The sequence below is a fragment of the Natator depressus genome, chromosome 6 (genome assembly GCF_965152275.1).
Source record: "Natator depressus isolate rNatDep1 chromosome 6, rNatDep2.hap1, whole genome shotgun sequence".
NCBI classification, from domain to species: Eukaryota; Metazoa; Chordata; order Testudines; family Cheloniidae; genus Natator; species Natator depressus.
Genome location: NC_134239.1, coordinates 5975595 through 5990879, shown reverse-complemented (window position 1 = coordinate 5990879; position 15285 = coordinate 5975595). Strand labels below are relative to the sequence as shown.

General features: G+C 54.0%; 1 long non-coding RNA gene across 1 annotated transcript; it reads left to right on the top strand.

The window, feature by feature from the left end:
• Positions 1 to 11916: 11916 nt before the first annotated feature.
• Positions 11917 to 14380, top strand: LOC141989889 (uncharacterized). The gene is made up of 4 exons (XR_012640028.1): positions 11917 to 12128; positions 12569 to 12796; positions 13130 to 13277; positions 13668 to 14380. It is a non-coding gene; the product is annotated as an uncharacterized LOC141989889 (long non-coding RNA).
• Positions 14381 to 15285: the final 905 nt, after the last annotated feature.

Here is a 15285-nt window from a genome sequence, read left to right as displayed (position 1 = left end):
GTGAGAAAATAATCAGCAATATCACTGGATTCATTATACTGTGGACATAGTGTAATGGATTGTTGGGGAAGGATTTGTGGATTGTTGGGGAAGGATTGTTAGGGTTATTTGGTATATTCTGCCGAGCCTTTGCCTTCTCCATCTCCAGTATATGCTTCCTCTCTTTTTCCTTCTCCTCCTCTGCATGCTTCCTTTCTTTTTTCCTCTCCTCCATTTCTTTTTCCTTTGCCTCCATTTCTTTTTCTTTTGCCTCCATTTTCTCTGTCTGAGTTCGACCCATCTTTTATGTTCGTTTTGTTTTTCCTCAGCCTCAAATCTGGCTAATTGCAGCTTCTGTTGAACATGGCATTCTGTCATCCTAACCTCTCTGTTTTTAACTCACTTTACACCTGAGAGTTAGAAATAAAGCAAAAAACCCAAAAACCCTGACTTGTAAAATTTTGCTGTGCTGTAACCTGATACCTTTTTTCTTTGATAGCTGTTCTCAGCCTACAGAAAACCCCTTTTGTTATGCCTGCCGCTCTGTCCCCCAGACAGAGAGACAGAATCTACAGCTGCAATCACCTTTTACAAAACCTTTTAAAATCCTGCTGTGCTTCTGGTTCAAAATGATCACTGCCACCATGTCAAGGTTCCTTCCCTTTAGGGTACAGATGTGGGGACTTTAGGGTACAGATGTGGGGACCTGCATGAAAGACACCCTAAGCTTGTTTTTACCAGTTTAGGTTAAAAACTTCCCCAAGGTACAAACTTTGCCTTATCCTTGAACAGTATGCTGCCACCACCAAGCATTTTAAACAAAGAACAGGGGAAGAGACCACTGGGAGACATCTTCCCTCAAAATACCCCCCCCCCCAAGGCTCTATACCCCCTTTCCTGCAAAGGCTTAATAATAATCCTCACCAATTGGTACAGGTGAACAGAGACCCAAGCCCTTGGTTCTTAAGAAGAATGAAAAATTAATTAGGTTTTTAAAAGAAGAATTTTAATTAAAGGAAAGGTAAAAGAATTACCTCTGTAAAATCAGGATGGTAAATACCTTACAGGGTAATCAGATTCAAAACATAGAGAATCCCTCTAGGCAAAACCTTAAGTTACAAAAAGACACAAAAACAGGAATATACATTCCCTCCAGCACAGCTTATTTTACCAGCCATTAAACAAAAGAAAATCTAACACATTTGCTAGCTAGATTACTTACTAACTTAACAGGAGTTGGAAGGCTTGCATTTCTGATTTGTCCCCGGCAAAAGCATTACACAGACAGAACCCTTTATTAGCCCCCCGCCCCCCACCAGATTTGAAAGTATTTTGTTCCCTCATTGGTCATTTTGGGTCAGGTGCCAGCGAGGTTATCTTAGCTTCTTAACCCTTTACAGGTGAAAGGGTTTTGCCTCTGGGCAGGAGGGATTTTATAGCACTGTATACACAAAGGGGGTTACCCTTCCCTTGATATTTATGACACACCCTGTGCCCATTGGCTCACCAAGGCTCCAGGACTGAGCCACGGGAGCCCCACTGACACCAGTGGGAATGGCAGAGCCACACCCTGTGGTAGGAGATGCTGGGCAGAGTTGGGGGAGCTCCAGCCTCCCCTGATAATGTTGCGGGGGGGGGCTGATGGCCACGGGGCCCTGAGGCTGATGGGGCTGAGGTCATCTCTGGGAGGGGCAGGGTGGGGACCTCGATGCCATGGGGTTCCTTGTTGAGGATGGGGGACATTGAGCCATTTCTCTACCCTGCATTCCCACAGCAGTAGCATAAATGATGCGTTTCTCCTTCTCTCCCTGGTGCAGAGACCCTCAGTGCCCAGCTGGAGGAGGAGGAGGAGGAGGATGTGTCCCCTGAACAAGACACCATCAGGGTCATCCAGCAGCACCTCCAGGGCAGAGCTGAGGTACAAAGATCTTCTAGCTGCGCTGACCCCGAGTCTGTCCTGCCCCTTGTTCCATCCCCACCCACATTTGGGGTCTTGTCTCAGAGAATCCATTACCCGCAATGGGGGGCACTTCTCCCCTGTTACCTGGCACCCCAAAGTGGGGGTGTTCGTCTCATGCAGGCCAAGGTGTCCGCTCCCCACAGACACTGTCCAAGTTACAACCCCAGTCTGTGCAGGGCGACACTGGTTTTGGGAAGAGGGGCGGCTTTCCCTGTCCAACTCCAGGGAGGTCCTGAGACCTGGAGCTTTTGTAGGTGGGGTGGGGAGGTCCCTACCTGACCATCTCTCTCTCTCTCCCCCAACCCCACTCTTAGTGGGTGGAGGACAGGGCCAAACAGCTCCGCTTCCTCCATGCTGTCCCACGTCTGTGCTTCTCGGCACAGCAGCAGGGGTGGGACACTCTGGAGCCGCACTTCTCCAAAGCGGCCCTTGTGGAGAGCATTGCGGTGAGTGGGACCCCGTGCCCAGCTCCTGGGGTGAGGGAGCCCAACATGGGAGGAAGAGTTAGTGGGACTGGAGGGGGAAGCAGAGGACAGGGCTTCCTGGGGCTGAGGAGCAGGGAAAGAGGAAATTCTGACACTGATGGGGAACTGGCAGTGGGGAAGTTGTAAGGCCGGAGGGGCAGCGGAGGCTGAGGGGAGGGAGGAATTGGGTGGCAGACGGGGAAGGAAAGGGTAAGTTTGATGGATGGGAGGACTGGGGAGCCCAACTGGTTGGGGGTGACACTGACTGTTTCTGCAGAGCACTTTGGCCTCCTCCCTGGGAAGTGCCTGTGGGTCTACAGGGCCTGAATCTCACATGCAATTTTATCTCCTTGGGGTCTCTCAGGAGCTGATTGAAAATCTGCCCATGGTGTCTGAGCCGAGCTCCATCGTCTCCAGCTCCATGGCCGCAGTTTGCAGCCTCAGGTACCAGGACCCTCCCATCCAGCTGCCCTCACCCTGGTGCAGATCCTCTCGGGCCTAGATTAACCCCAGCCGTGGCTGTTTGCATCCTCCAGCAGAGGAGCTGGGAACATCCCCTCTTTCCTGGCTGGGGGGTGATTTCACTCCCGTAACGTTACAGGGGCCATAGGGAGGGGATCATTGCAGGGGAGGGGGGGTCATGTGCATGGCAGTGCCAGCACCACTCCGGTGCTGCCAAGCATAACACGGGCTCCTCTTTCCCTCCAGCAAACTGAAGCCACCACTTGCCCTGGAGCTGGAGTCACGCCTCCTGCGGGCTCTACACTACACCATTTTCACCATGGGCACTGGGCAGGACACCACCCACTTCCAGGTATGTCATGATCCTACTTCTCTGTCCCAGGAGCAGGAGTGGCCTCTGGTCCCTGCTCCCTCGGTTTGATGGAGCTGCTGAGAATAGGGGAGGGGTGAGCAGAGCTGGGGGCAAGCCCGGGCAGGGCGTGTGGCATGGGGGGATGACACAAACTGCAAGGGAGGGCCCCTTCCCTCCAGTGAGGATTGCGTTACCCCTTTGTGGCTGATCCCAGCCTTCCCTCTTCTCCTCATTCTGTGCTCTGCTGCCTGGACTTTCCCAGGGATCCTACCTCCCACCCATTGCAGTTTGGCTTTTCCATACTCTGCTGGGTACCAGGCCCTGCGCAGAGAACTGCTAAGGGCAAGGATTGAAGAGCCAGCAGGCATCCAGCCATGAACTCCTGCTAAGTGTCCCTGCAGTGATGTGAATGGCAGAGGCCAGGATGTACCTTTTGGGTCTGGCCAGGGCTCCCCAGAGAAGCCTCCTGCTCCCCTGACAGGGGTAGCCCCATGTCCCATGACTGATGGGTGCTCCCTCTTCTTGCAGGCTGTCAAGGTTCCTTCCCCACTCTGAACTCTAGGGTACAGATGTGGGGACCTGCATGAAAACCTCCTAAGCTTACTTTTACCAGCTTAGGTTAAAACTTCCCCAAGGTACAAATTATTTTACCCTTGGATTTCCACTACCACCACCAAACTTTATCTGGGTTTACTGGGAAAACAGAGTTTGGACACGTCTTTCCCCCGAAAATCCTCCCAACCCTTGCACCCCACTTCCTGGGGAAGGTTTGGTAAAAATCCTCACCAATTTGCATAGGTGACCACAGACCCAAACCCTTGGATCTTAGAACAATGAAAAAGCATTCAGTTTCCTTCCAAGAAGACTTTTCATAGAAGTAAAAAGAAAAGAATTACCTCTGTAAAATCAGGATGGTAAATACCTTACAGGGTAATTAGATTCAAAACATAGAGAATCCCTCTAGGTAAAACCTTAAGTTACAAAAAAGACACACAGACAAGAATATTCATTCTATTCAGCACAGCTATTTTCTCAGCCATTTCAAGAAATCATAATCTAACACATATCTAGCTAGATTACTCACTAAGTTCTAAGACTCCATTCCTGTTCTGTCCCCGGCAAAAGCATCACACAGACGGACGCAGACCCTTTGTTTTTCTCCCTCCTCCCAGCTTTTGAAAGTATCTTGTCTCCCCATTGGTCATTTTAGTCAGGTGCCAGCGAGGTTACCTTTAGCTTCTTAACCCTTTACAGGTGAGAGGATTTTTCCTCTGGCCAGGAGGGATTTTAAAGGGGTTTACCCTTCCCTTTATATTTATGACACAGGCTCTGCACAACACGTATTTAGAGAGCCTGGACTCCATGCTCGGGGGCCTGCTGGCAGAGACCCCCACCACGGACAAGCTGCAGCACCTCTTGGAGGTGAGCAGAATGGGAGGGTCTGGGGGCGGAATTTCCCATGAACCCGGTGGGAGGGCTGCAAAGGAGAGACTAGAAGAACCATGTTTCCATTGTGTCCTCCCAGCTTGGACCCAGATGGCCACGCTTTCCCAGAGCCGTCAGCGCAGTGCAATGTTGGGACCCTTCTGCCATCCGGGGTAGCGGTGGCGGGGAAGGGGCGGGGGCAGAGGGAAGGAGCTGGGACTGTCAGCCAGAGCTCTGCACGGTTCCATTGAGCACTAACAGTGAGCACCAGGCCTGGCTGGGGACTGAGAGACTGAAACCCCTGTGCGATCTGGGACACGGGCCTCTGAGAAAAGTTACTGGCTCCTTTCTAGGGAGACCCTGAGATACAGGAGAAGACTCAGGGAATCAGCTCTTCTGTCCTAGGGACACGGCAGTTCCCGGAGGGATTGTTCTCACGGCCCCTCCATCCATCCTACTAAGGCCTCTGGAGCTGGCGTCTGGGGGCCCAGGGCATGTGCCTTGATCCTGATGGGCTGTTCATGGATCAGGGGTTCAGAGCAAATAGACCAGCCCCAAGGCTGAGCTTTGTCCCAGGCTGGAGAGACGGTGACAGCTTGTGCCCAGCAAGATGTGGGCAGTGTCATGAACCCCCACATGAGGAGTCAGATATTCCACCCTGAGCACAAGTTCCCACCCCATGTGGAGTGGGAGAGGCTCGTTTGTAGAGCATGTAAGCCTGCCGGCTGACCCTCCCCTGCCTTCTTCTCCCGCAGCACCTCCATTTCTGGCTCGACTCCAGGAACACCCAGGAGAGAGCTAGGGCCATACGGAGCAGCGCTGCCCTGCTCCGATTTGCCACCTCCCTCTCCGGATTTGACGTAAGTGACCTTTGACCCCAGCATCCTGCAGAGCCAGGGCTTGACTCAAATTCCTCATCCCCTGGTTAAGTGGTCCCCCCTTGCTCCTTAAGGGACTGCGACATTCCATAGGCCACTGGCTGGCAGGGTCGTGCCTGGCCTCAGTGCCCTTGTTACTCTGGAGAAGCCTGGCAGCGAGTGCTCATAGAGGGCCCAGGCCCTGGTCCCTTTACTCCAAGCTCCCTTGGGGGCAGAGAGAAAGAGGGCTCTAGTTCCTCTCCCCCAGCGCCTTCTTCAGATGGATGGGAGCAGAGCTCTATCCCAGGGGAACTGGGGAGCTGAAGGCAGAATGTTGATGGATTCCCCCCTTCTCCTCCTCCACCAGACCTCCTCCGATTTCCCCAAGGTGGGCAACTTTGTGCTGCAGCTGGGTCTCTGCATCTCTGACCCAGCCGATGACATCAGCCGGCAAGCCAGGGATGGGATCTATTGGCTGCAGAGGCTCCTGCTGCAGAGGAGAGGTAAGAAACCCAGCTGGGCAATGGGACCCCATAGAAATGAGTCCCTTGGAGACTAGCTCCAGCTGGCCATTGGGACACCAATAGAACTAAGGCCTCTTCTCTTAGACCAACTGCAGCAGGGCAGAGGGACCCCAATGGAAACAAGGCCCCTGTTTTGGGCCCCCCACTTACTGGCCAAGGGACCCTACAGAAAGAAGCTCCCTCCTCTGAGACTGACCCCAACTTAGATGATGACTCACACTCATCTCCCTAATTCAGGGAGAAAGGAAGGGGACGAAGATGCCAGGGAAATTGGCTGCTTTACCTCATAGCCTGGCTCAGTCCCCCAGTCCAGAGAAATCAGCCCCCCCAGGGGGCTGCCAGCTGGTGAGGGGACAGGAACGGACCTATTGAGACACATGGAGGGAAAGAGCCCATCGTGAAGGCAGGGGCAGGGACCACAGGGGATGGACACAAAGCTTGTAGAATGTCACCAGCTGGGTAGCTAGGGCCAGATCCTGACGTCAGTGGCTGTGGGGGGTTTTCAGCATTAGCAGCCACCATTAACAGGCACCCATGCCCAGAGCACAATGACCGTAAGGGTCACCTGATTACTGTGATGAATGAGACAAATCCCCCTTCAGGTACTAAAGCACCTGGTGGGGACCCTGCGAGTCCATTGGGCCGTGGATGCCACGAGGACCCCAGCCAGTGTTCACCCAGCAAAGGGAACAGAAGGAAACAGGCACTAAAGCCAGATGCCAAACCTCCCCAATGGGTGTGTCTTTCTCCCCCAGGGCTGAACATCAGAGAGCAGAGTGATCTGTGGTGTCGGGACGGGCTCCAAGACACCGAGCGCCTGGCCTACAGGAACATGGCCAGGGTGGGGGAGGTAAGGACTCTCCGCCAGTGCATTGCAGTAGCTCAGGTGTGGAGCTGTCTTCCCCTGCAGTGAGTGTGTTATGGAGGGGGAGGGATAGCTCAGTGGTTTGAGCATTGGCCTGCTAAACCTAGGGTTATGAGTTCAATCCTTGAGGGGGCCATTTAGGGACCTGGGACAAAAATCTGTTGGATGATTTAGTTGGGGATTGGTCCTGCTGTGAGCAGGGGGTTGGACTAGATGAACTCCTGAGGTCCCATCCAAACCTGATATTCTATGATACTTATTTCCAGAAGACAGTGTTCGGCTGCAAGAGGCCGAGGAGCCTGGGCTGGAGCCTTGCTAATGGTCCAGGCTTGTGTGTGTTGCATGGATCCATGGTTACGTGGCATAAAAGGGATCCTCTGGGGGGTTGAGTTAATGAAGGATTGTATCCCCAGGGATCTGGCTCTGCTCACTGTCTCCCTGGCTGACACCCTGGTGTCTGAGAGGGGAGCCCCTGGGTCAGTGAGTTGGGAAGCTCACACCAGCAATTGCTGGACCAGATCCTTGTTGGATTCCCTGCACCTGTGGAAGCACAGGCAGGGTGTGGGGTTTGCCGAGCACCAGGGCGAGTCAGGAAGCAGAACCTGCCCCTGCCCTGGGCGTTGGGTGAGGGACACTGAGCTCCTTTCCTGGGCTGAGTCATTGAAGCATATGTGACGCTCGTGGGATTGTCGGTGGGGTGGGGAGCAGGAACGGAAGCAGATCGGAAAGGCCCCTAACCTCTAGCGGGTGAGCTGCAGGAGATAGCGCTGCTGGGAGCAGTAGCGGGTCCTTTGTTGTCTTTGTGAGCTGGGTTCCAGAGCGCGCAGACACGTTCCCAGCCTGTCATGGCACCTGTGGTGAATCCTGCTCCAGAAAGAGCTATTCCTCAGTGCCTGCAACCTCTTACTGAAGGGGGTTCCTTGGTCCATGGGACCCCAAAAGTTGGTTGCCCCAGGACTCTTGTCCACCTTGTGAGATACTAGAGGGATTTGGAGCCTGGTTCTGGACAATTGACAAGGGCTCTGGTACTGTTGGTTTTAGGTCTTTGGAGAGATCTTCACGGAAGGCCAGAAAAGATCTTTCCTCCAGGCAGCGCTTCTGGCCATACATGACCCCCAGCTCCATGTCAGCCAGGCTGGGCTTGTGCTGACATATTCTATCCTGGGGGAAGCCGGCCAGCTGATTGGGAACGAGGTAACCAAAGAAGGATCAATTGGGGAGGGACACCCAGGGCCTTTCACCTCCAGGCTATTGACAGTCACTCCCATCCCATCCCCATGCACTGACCTGGGAGCAAGGAGAGGATGAACCCAGGCAGGTGCCATTGGTAGGAGTCAGCTTCTCCCCTGAGCAGCTCAAAGCAGAGCAGACCCAGCTCGGCTATTTCCTAACAGGTGTCACATCAACATGACACGCTGCTATTGCTCATGCTAGGGGCTGCCAACTCCCCCTGTGAGAGTTTCATCCCCCTCCGGGCCTCAGGCTGGTTCCTAGGGCCCTAGTATCATGTTATCCCAGCCACCACCTGCTCTGGGAGAACTGGAGGAGTCAGTCAGCAGAGGCTGCTGAAGTGCCCCATTCCCCAGAGCTACTGTCCATGGCATTATCTTAATAATGGGGGGGGGGTCCCTTGGGAAAGGTGTCCACGTCCTCTCACCCCACAGCACTACTGCCCAGAGCCTTCCAGCCCCTCAGCTGGAGGGGGAGAGGGTGGATGAGGGGATTCTGGGGAGCGGATCTTAATCCCCGGCTGGGTTGGGAGGTAGAACAGCTCTCACAGGGGGACTGAGAGGAAGGGGACAGGAGTTCATTCCACAACGGTGGGAGTGGGGTTGGAGGTCACTCGAGAGGAGACAAGATTTTGTCTCGGAGGGTTGGGTGCGGGAATCTGTCCCTTGGATGTGGAGAGGGTTGGGGTGGAAATTTTGCTGGCTCCCAGTGCCGTTCATGCCCTTCGTTGCCATGCGTGTCGGAGTCTCTGACCGATCCTTGTTCCCTCGCAGCAGGAGGACGTTACAGCGACGATCATGGCGCACCTGTTCTACATCCGGTGCTTGCGCCAGGTGCCCAAAGCGCTGCAGGGGCTGTGCTCCGTGGGACAGCCTTGAAGGGCCCCCCCTTCCCATGCCCAGAAGCTCCCACTCCCTGCCGCAGGTACTGCTCTTTCCTGCTGGGCCTGGGGGAGAAGGGCTAGGGGGAGGGGCCATAAACCCCACAGCACTGAGAGAAACCCAGGCCGAGCACCTCGCTCTCACCACCCTACCCCACCCTGACCCCTGGAGCTGGGGCCAGGCCAGATACAGTCCCTGCCCCCATGCCCAGAGGCCAGTTTCAGAAGTATCAGGCTTTCAGGGCCATGTTTCTGGCCCAGAAATGGGAGCATCCGCAGAGCCAGGGTTTATCCTCAGTAACCATTGCAGTCTGGGAGGGGTGGCCCGATGTGGAGCCCTCCCCTGTCGTCACTGCTCAGACCTCCCCATGGCCCATGTTACCCCGTCGCAGTGAATGTCTGACCATCCCCCACCTGGGTCCCAAGCCACACACATGGTATCTGAACCCTTCCCATCCACAAATGAAACTCCCCCCTAACACCTTGGGGCAAGGAAGGATCCTCCCCATCTGGCAGGTGGGGACTGAGACACAGAGGAAGGGCTGCGATCCTGGTCACACACTCCTGGGGGTAGATCTGGGAACTGGACTGGATCCCAGGCTAGTCCCTTTCCCCAAGAGGCAACTTCACTTTCTGCCCTTTATTCTCCCCTCCTGCTGGGGGCGGGTCTCTGAGTGTGAAATGAACCAGGAGGGTGATGGGGTCCTGGCACAATGCCTGGGTGGGAGCTCCCCTTGGCTTGGACCCCAGGGTCAGAGACATCTTTGTCATCTTGCTCTCCTTCTTTTATTCCTAGGAAGGGAGTCCCCCGATTAGGGGTCTCTAGGGATCCAGCTGGGCAGTGCCTAGGAGAACCTGTAAGTCATCCTGGTTCCCGCCTGCATGCACCACCCTGTCCTGCCCTGCCCTCTGGTTCTTCACTGTTGACTCTGGTTTGACCCTTGGCTCCGGTCTCTGATTATGACTTTGGCATGACCCTTCTTGGCTCCAGATGTTGCCTGCCCACCGTGATTCCATATCTCCTTGCCCTTCTTTACCCCCGCTCCAGGCCCTCCACTGACCCGCTCCAGCATTGCCTTCTCCTCCTTATCTTCCCCAACCACTCGGACGTTGACTACCCGGCTTTGACCCTCGGCCTGTATCTGGACTCTGGCTTGACATTGACTTGGCTGATCTTTGCTCTCTGACTACTGGGCTATGACCTTTGGCATGGATTTAGACTCTGGCCCTGGTTCTGCTTCTGCTTTGTCGATGGACTCTGATCTGGGTTTTGACCCCGGTGTGTCCCTGGACCTTGATTCTAGCACCACTCTTAGCCTCGGCACAATCCTGCACCTTGCTGCGACCTGTGCTCCAACCCCTGGGCATCATTATCAGATGCAGTACGTGACATTCGGTGGTGCAACTTTTTGGAGAAAAGCAGGCTCTCCGCAAGTCACTGGCCTGTATGCAACAGGGACACACCACACCAGGTGTGAACCAGGGCCTCACTACATGAGCCTGGCCCGATGATGTCCCTGCTGGAGTTGCGCAATGGAAATGACTGAAAATGTTGGGGTTCCTTGAACCAGCCTCTGCCCCTGGACCTACTCCACCTTCTTGACTCGGACACCCGGCATTCCTGATCAATACCCAGACTACATGGATACCTTTGAAAGAAATGGGGACTCGTTGCCTCTGCACCGGGACTATGACTGCCCTCTTGACCTGCAACCTTGGTTGAAAGTTGCCTTCACCAGTATTTACACATTGGTGGAACCAGAATTCGTGGCTCTCCCTGCGTACAGGCCTGAAAACCGGTCCTAAGAGTTTATGAGCAAATAAGCATTTCCCACAGGTGCCCAGGCCCTTTTGGGGAAGAAGAAATGTAGGACTCTACTATATCTCTCTTTAGACAATCAGCCCCTGAAAAAAAGGATCGTTTGGAACCATAACCCCCTGCTGGGAATCTCACAATTGTTGGCTCGCAGGAAATCTGCAAAGTTGTTCATCAAACTTCATCCGTGAGGATTTCCAATCTAACACTCATTTGGGCAGGGGACAAATGGAAGGCAGATTTCAAAGCACACTATGGACATTTTAACTGTCAGACATGCCATTTGAGCTAACTAACGGTCCCCTGCCCTTGCAACACTTCATCAGTGATGTATTTGGGGCCATTGTGGATCTGCGCAGTGTCATCTATTCAGGTGACAGCCTTCTTTTTTTGGAGAACCGAGAGCAGCATGCGCACCACACCTGAACCTGAAGAGGTTTCGGCAACATGGTCTCAGCACAGAATTGGAAAAGCGTACCTCCGGCCAACTCTCCAGAGTTTTTGGGGTACATCCTCTCCCCGGAAAATGTTACAATTGATCCAAATAAGGTGGAAGCCATTCATAGATGGGACGAAGTTTGAAGTCCTCAAGAAGACCAGCGCTTCCTAGACTTCACCCGCTTTACTGCTGCTTCGGCCCAGGGTTCTCAGAGCCAATAACCCCCACGAGGGCTCTCCTCCACATAATGGCCACGTTCGTTTGGTCACCCAAGTTCCAAAAAGCCCGCAAACAGCTCACAACTGCCTTCACTACTGCACCTATTTGGAGGCTCAGCGCTCATCCTGGAAGTAGAAGCATCTACTATGACCACCAGGGCCTGCTTCATTTGTTGGTGCCAGATGTGTGCTGAAATTCAGACTTAGCTTGACTGAGGTGACTTCTGCGCTTTCACCAAGGCACCACGCACCAAACTCCTTGGCATTTCAGGCCTCTGGAGACCCTGCCCTGGCCATGGGCAGCCATTGCCAGGAATTTTACCGAATCAAATGGCCACATGATGGAACTGACTCTCATAGATCACCTGACCACGATGGTGCGCTTCATCCTCTTCTGAACATGTACTGTCGATTGAGAGGACAGATCAGTTCTGAATTTGCAAAGGCCAATGAAACCTTTATTTTGCTAAATGTAGATTTCCCACTGATTTCATGTCATGCTACAAATGACCTCTCCAAAATTCCCAGCTATCGACCTGGGTCAACGAATCCATCACATGCAAGAAGAAAGAAGGGAGCCCCTTCAGGACACTAGGAAGGAGTTCAGATACTGTGTGGACTGCTGATGGCAAGAGGGAAGCCATTTGCTGAAGGGAGGTACAAAGTCCCTGGCACTGACCAAATCCCTAAGCTCTGTCCATGGCAGCAGTTCCTGGCCCATCCCCTTTGCTGACCTTCTGATAACATCTTCCTCCCCTGGGTCAAGGGAGCAAACTCTGGGTCCCTTCCCTCACTCTGGTACAATCTGTGCCCAGAGTGTCTGAGTCCCTGGCCGAAAATGGGTCTCTCCTCCCTGTGGGGGGGGGACTTGTACCCCCATTTTACAGACAGGGAATGAAGGTTGTGAAGTGACCTCTCCAAGGTCACACCGAGCAATGTGGGGGAGAGCTGGGAACTGACTGGGTTCTACAGGAGTGCCCTCCCCACAGGGGCAGCTTCACTTTCTGCCCTTCGTCCTCTCCTTCCCTCTTGGCCCATCTTCGAAGGGGCTCTGAAAGGGAAATGAGCAAAGGTTTCCTCCCCGCTCTGTTTTCCAGGCTCTGGGATCTGCCCATGTCGCCAACAGCAATGCAGCCTGCAGCTGGCCCGGCTTGGGGAGCCATGACCTCATCCTGTGAAATCGAGAAGTACTGGCTCTCAGGGATGCTTAGATGGAAAACCACACACCCCACCCGGAGGTAGGAGCCACCCATTCCCAGGTTGTCCTGAGGAGCCACAATTCCTCCAGGAGCTGGGGAAGGGCACAGTGATCAGTTTGTCAAAAGGTAAGGAAGGATCGTGTAAGAAGAAGGTCTAAGAGAGGAGGAGCATGAGCTACTCTCTGTATTTGGGCGTGGCAGGGCTCAAGAGAAGGGACAGGGGCTGTTAGAGGGCAATGGTGAGGTACAAGGGGTGTCAGAGGTGGGGGCAAGGCCTGAAAAGTTCAGATACATTAGAACAATTGTGCCAGAGAATCAACGGTTGAGGTGACTGAAAGCTCTGAACTAGGGCTGGCCAAAATCATCCTCCTCAGATGGGAACATCCCAAAAGTCTGCAGAAGCTCAGCCTCTGAGGTGAACGTTGTGGCCCCAACCTCTCTCTGCTCTGTACCTCACAGGATTCCCACTGGCTGTTCCAATCCAGGATGAAAACAGTGCCACCAAAGTCTCACAGCACCTGGGCAGTGAAGTGCCACTTAAACCAGCTGTGATGCACAGACCTTGCCCTGGCTGTCTGCCCAGGGCTGAATTTCACCCATTCAGAGTGTAAGGAAATAATTGGCTGAAGGCCTTTTTCTGTTCAGATATGGTTCTAGGGGGAAAGAACAATGGAGATTTTTAACCTATATTGCTCCCGGGACTGGTGCTGCAGTGATGCAGAGAAGTGCTGATTTACTGGATTTTGTTTGGATTTCCCCTCCCCCCCCCCGCTATTAATCTACTCTCTTCCTCTCTTTTAACTGGTATTCTAAGGGCACCCCGTGCTTCATGTGGGTATTCTTGGGTGGGCAGATTGCATCAGACCTGCACCAAAATAAATAATAGTGAATGACATATGCAGACACTAAAGTTCTGTAGCCAAATTCTCAGAAACTTTCCTCTTCAATGTAGAATCAGGATTTTGTTTTTAATTTATTTTTTTAATTTGCTAAGCAGATGCTACCCTGTAATAAGAGGAAACAGAAGCAAAAACTGAAAGAATGTTACTTAAACCAATGAACAGATGCAGAGAGTGGAAACGCAGCAAAGCAAACGAATGGATCCTGTGAATAAATAACCTGGAAGCAAATGGGGGAGAAAACCTCATCCGGGTAATTGTGGTTCTTGGGATAAAGATCAGGTTCCTGGTGCGTAGCCTGGCTGAGATCCTGCCTTTTCCCTGGATCCCAGACCTGGGCTTCACATGTCATTCTCCTTATTTTATTCCGAGGGAAAAGGATCCCCAAAGGAGGTGTGAGGATCTTCGACTCTAATGTCTGCAAGAAGCTTCAGCCACCTTCACAGGTAGAAGTCAACGCCACTAGTGCCCTTTCTGCTCTCCAGGCCGGGTCCCTGCAGCAGGACAGAGACACCCCTTAACTCCCCGAGTCCTGATTTCCTGCCATTCAAGGGGCTGGGGGCTTGCATTGCCCCTACCCCGCCATCAGATACTTTTCCAATGGGAATCTCCCTAGAGCAGGAGAGAAATCTGTTCTTCCCTTAGAACCAGTCTGCTCAGTAAATCAACCCACACTGACCTCATCTTGGCTGCTTTGTTTATCCACGATTAGTGGTATCTTTGGAAATTCCTTCCCATGTGGGGGAGAGAGCTAGAGCGGGGGATACGGGAGCTCCAGCAGATTCCCCTGAAGAACACCACCCTGCCTTTCTCTGGTCAGGGTCGGACTAGCCGTCCATTGCAGAGGTGAAGACCAGATGGGAGCTGCTGGATTGACCTTGATATGCCATGTCCTTGTGTGGATGAAGGACCTACATCTCAGGGATGGCCAGCAGCAGATGTACCATGTGTCCAGGAATAGTCTGAACAACCTACACTGACAGGTAAGTAAAGTCATGGCCACATGCAGTGGTAAGCTGGAGCTGGTTCACGCAAACCAGTTGTTACATTTTGAAGCCATTTTAGAACCGGTTGTTAACCCGCTTCCCTGCAGGGGGCGCTGAGGCTTTGATGGGCTCCAGCCGGGAAGTGATGTAATTCCTCCTCCGGCCACCGGGGGCGCTGCGCTGCGGGAGCCATGTGGGCTGCCACCTGGCCCTGGACACGAGCCCTGGGGCTGCTGCTGCTCCCCTGGCCCTGGGGCTCCCGCTGCTGCCTGGTGGGTCCCCGGCTGCTCTGCCGGGCCTGGGCTGCATCCGGCTGCTCTCCCCGTGAGCACCCACCACCCTGCCTGCAGCCATCCCCGTCTCCAGCCACCCCCTGCCGCTCCCCCTGCCTGCACCAGCCCCTGCTGCACCCCCTGCCCACAGCCAGCCCCTGTCTCCGGCCACCCCCGCACCCCCTGCCTGCAGCCAGCCCCTGCTGCACCCCCTGCCCACAGCCAGCTCCTGTCTCCAGCCACCCCCGCTCCCCCTTCCTGCAGCCAGCCCCTGTCTCCAGCCACCCCCTGCTGCTCCCACCCCCACATCCACTGGTGCCCTGCTGTTCCCAGGGCAGTAACCCTGCACACCTGCTTCAATGAGGGGGGCAGGGAGCAGCTGGGACCCACACATGTGCACACCCTAGGGTGACCAGACAGCAAGTGTGAAAAATCAGGACAGGGGGTGGGGGGTAATA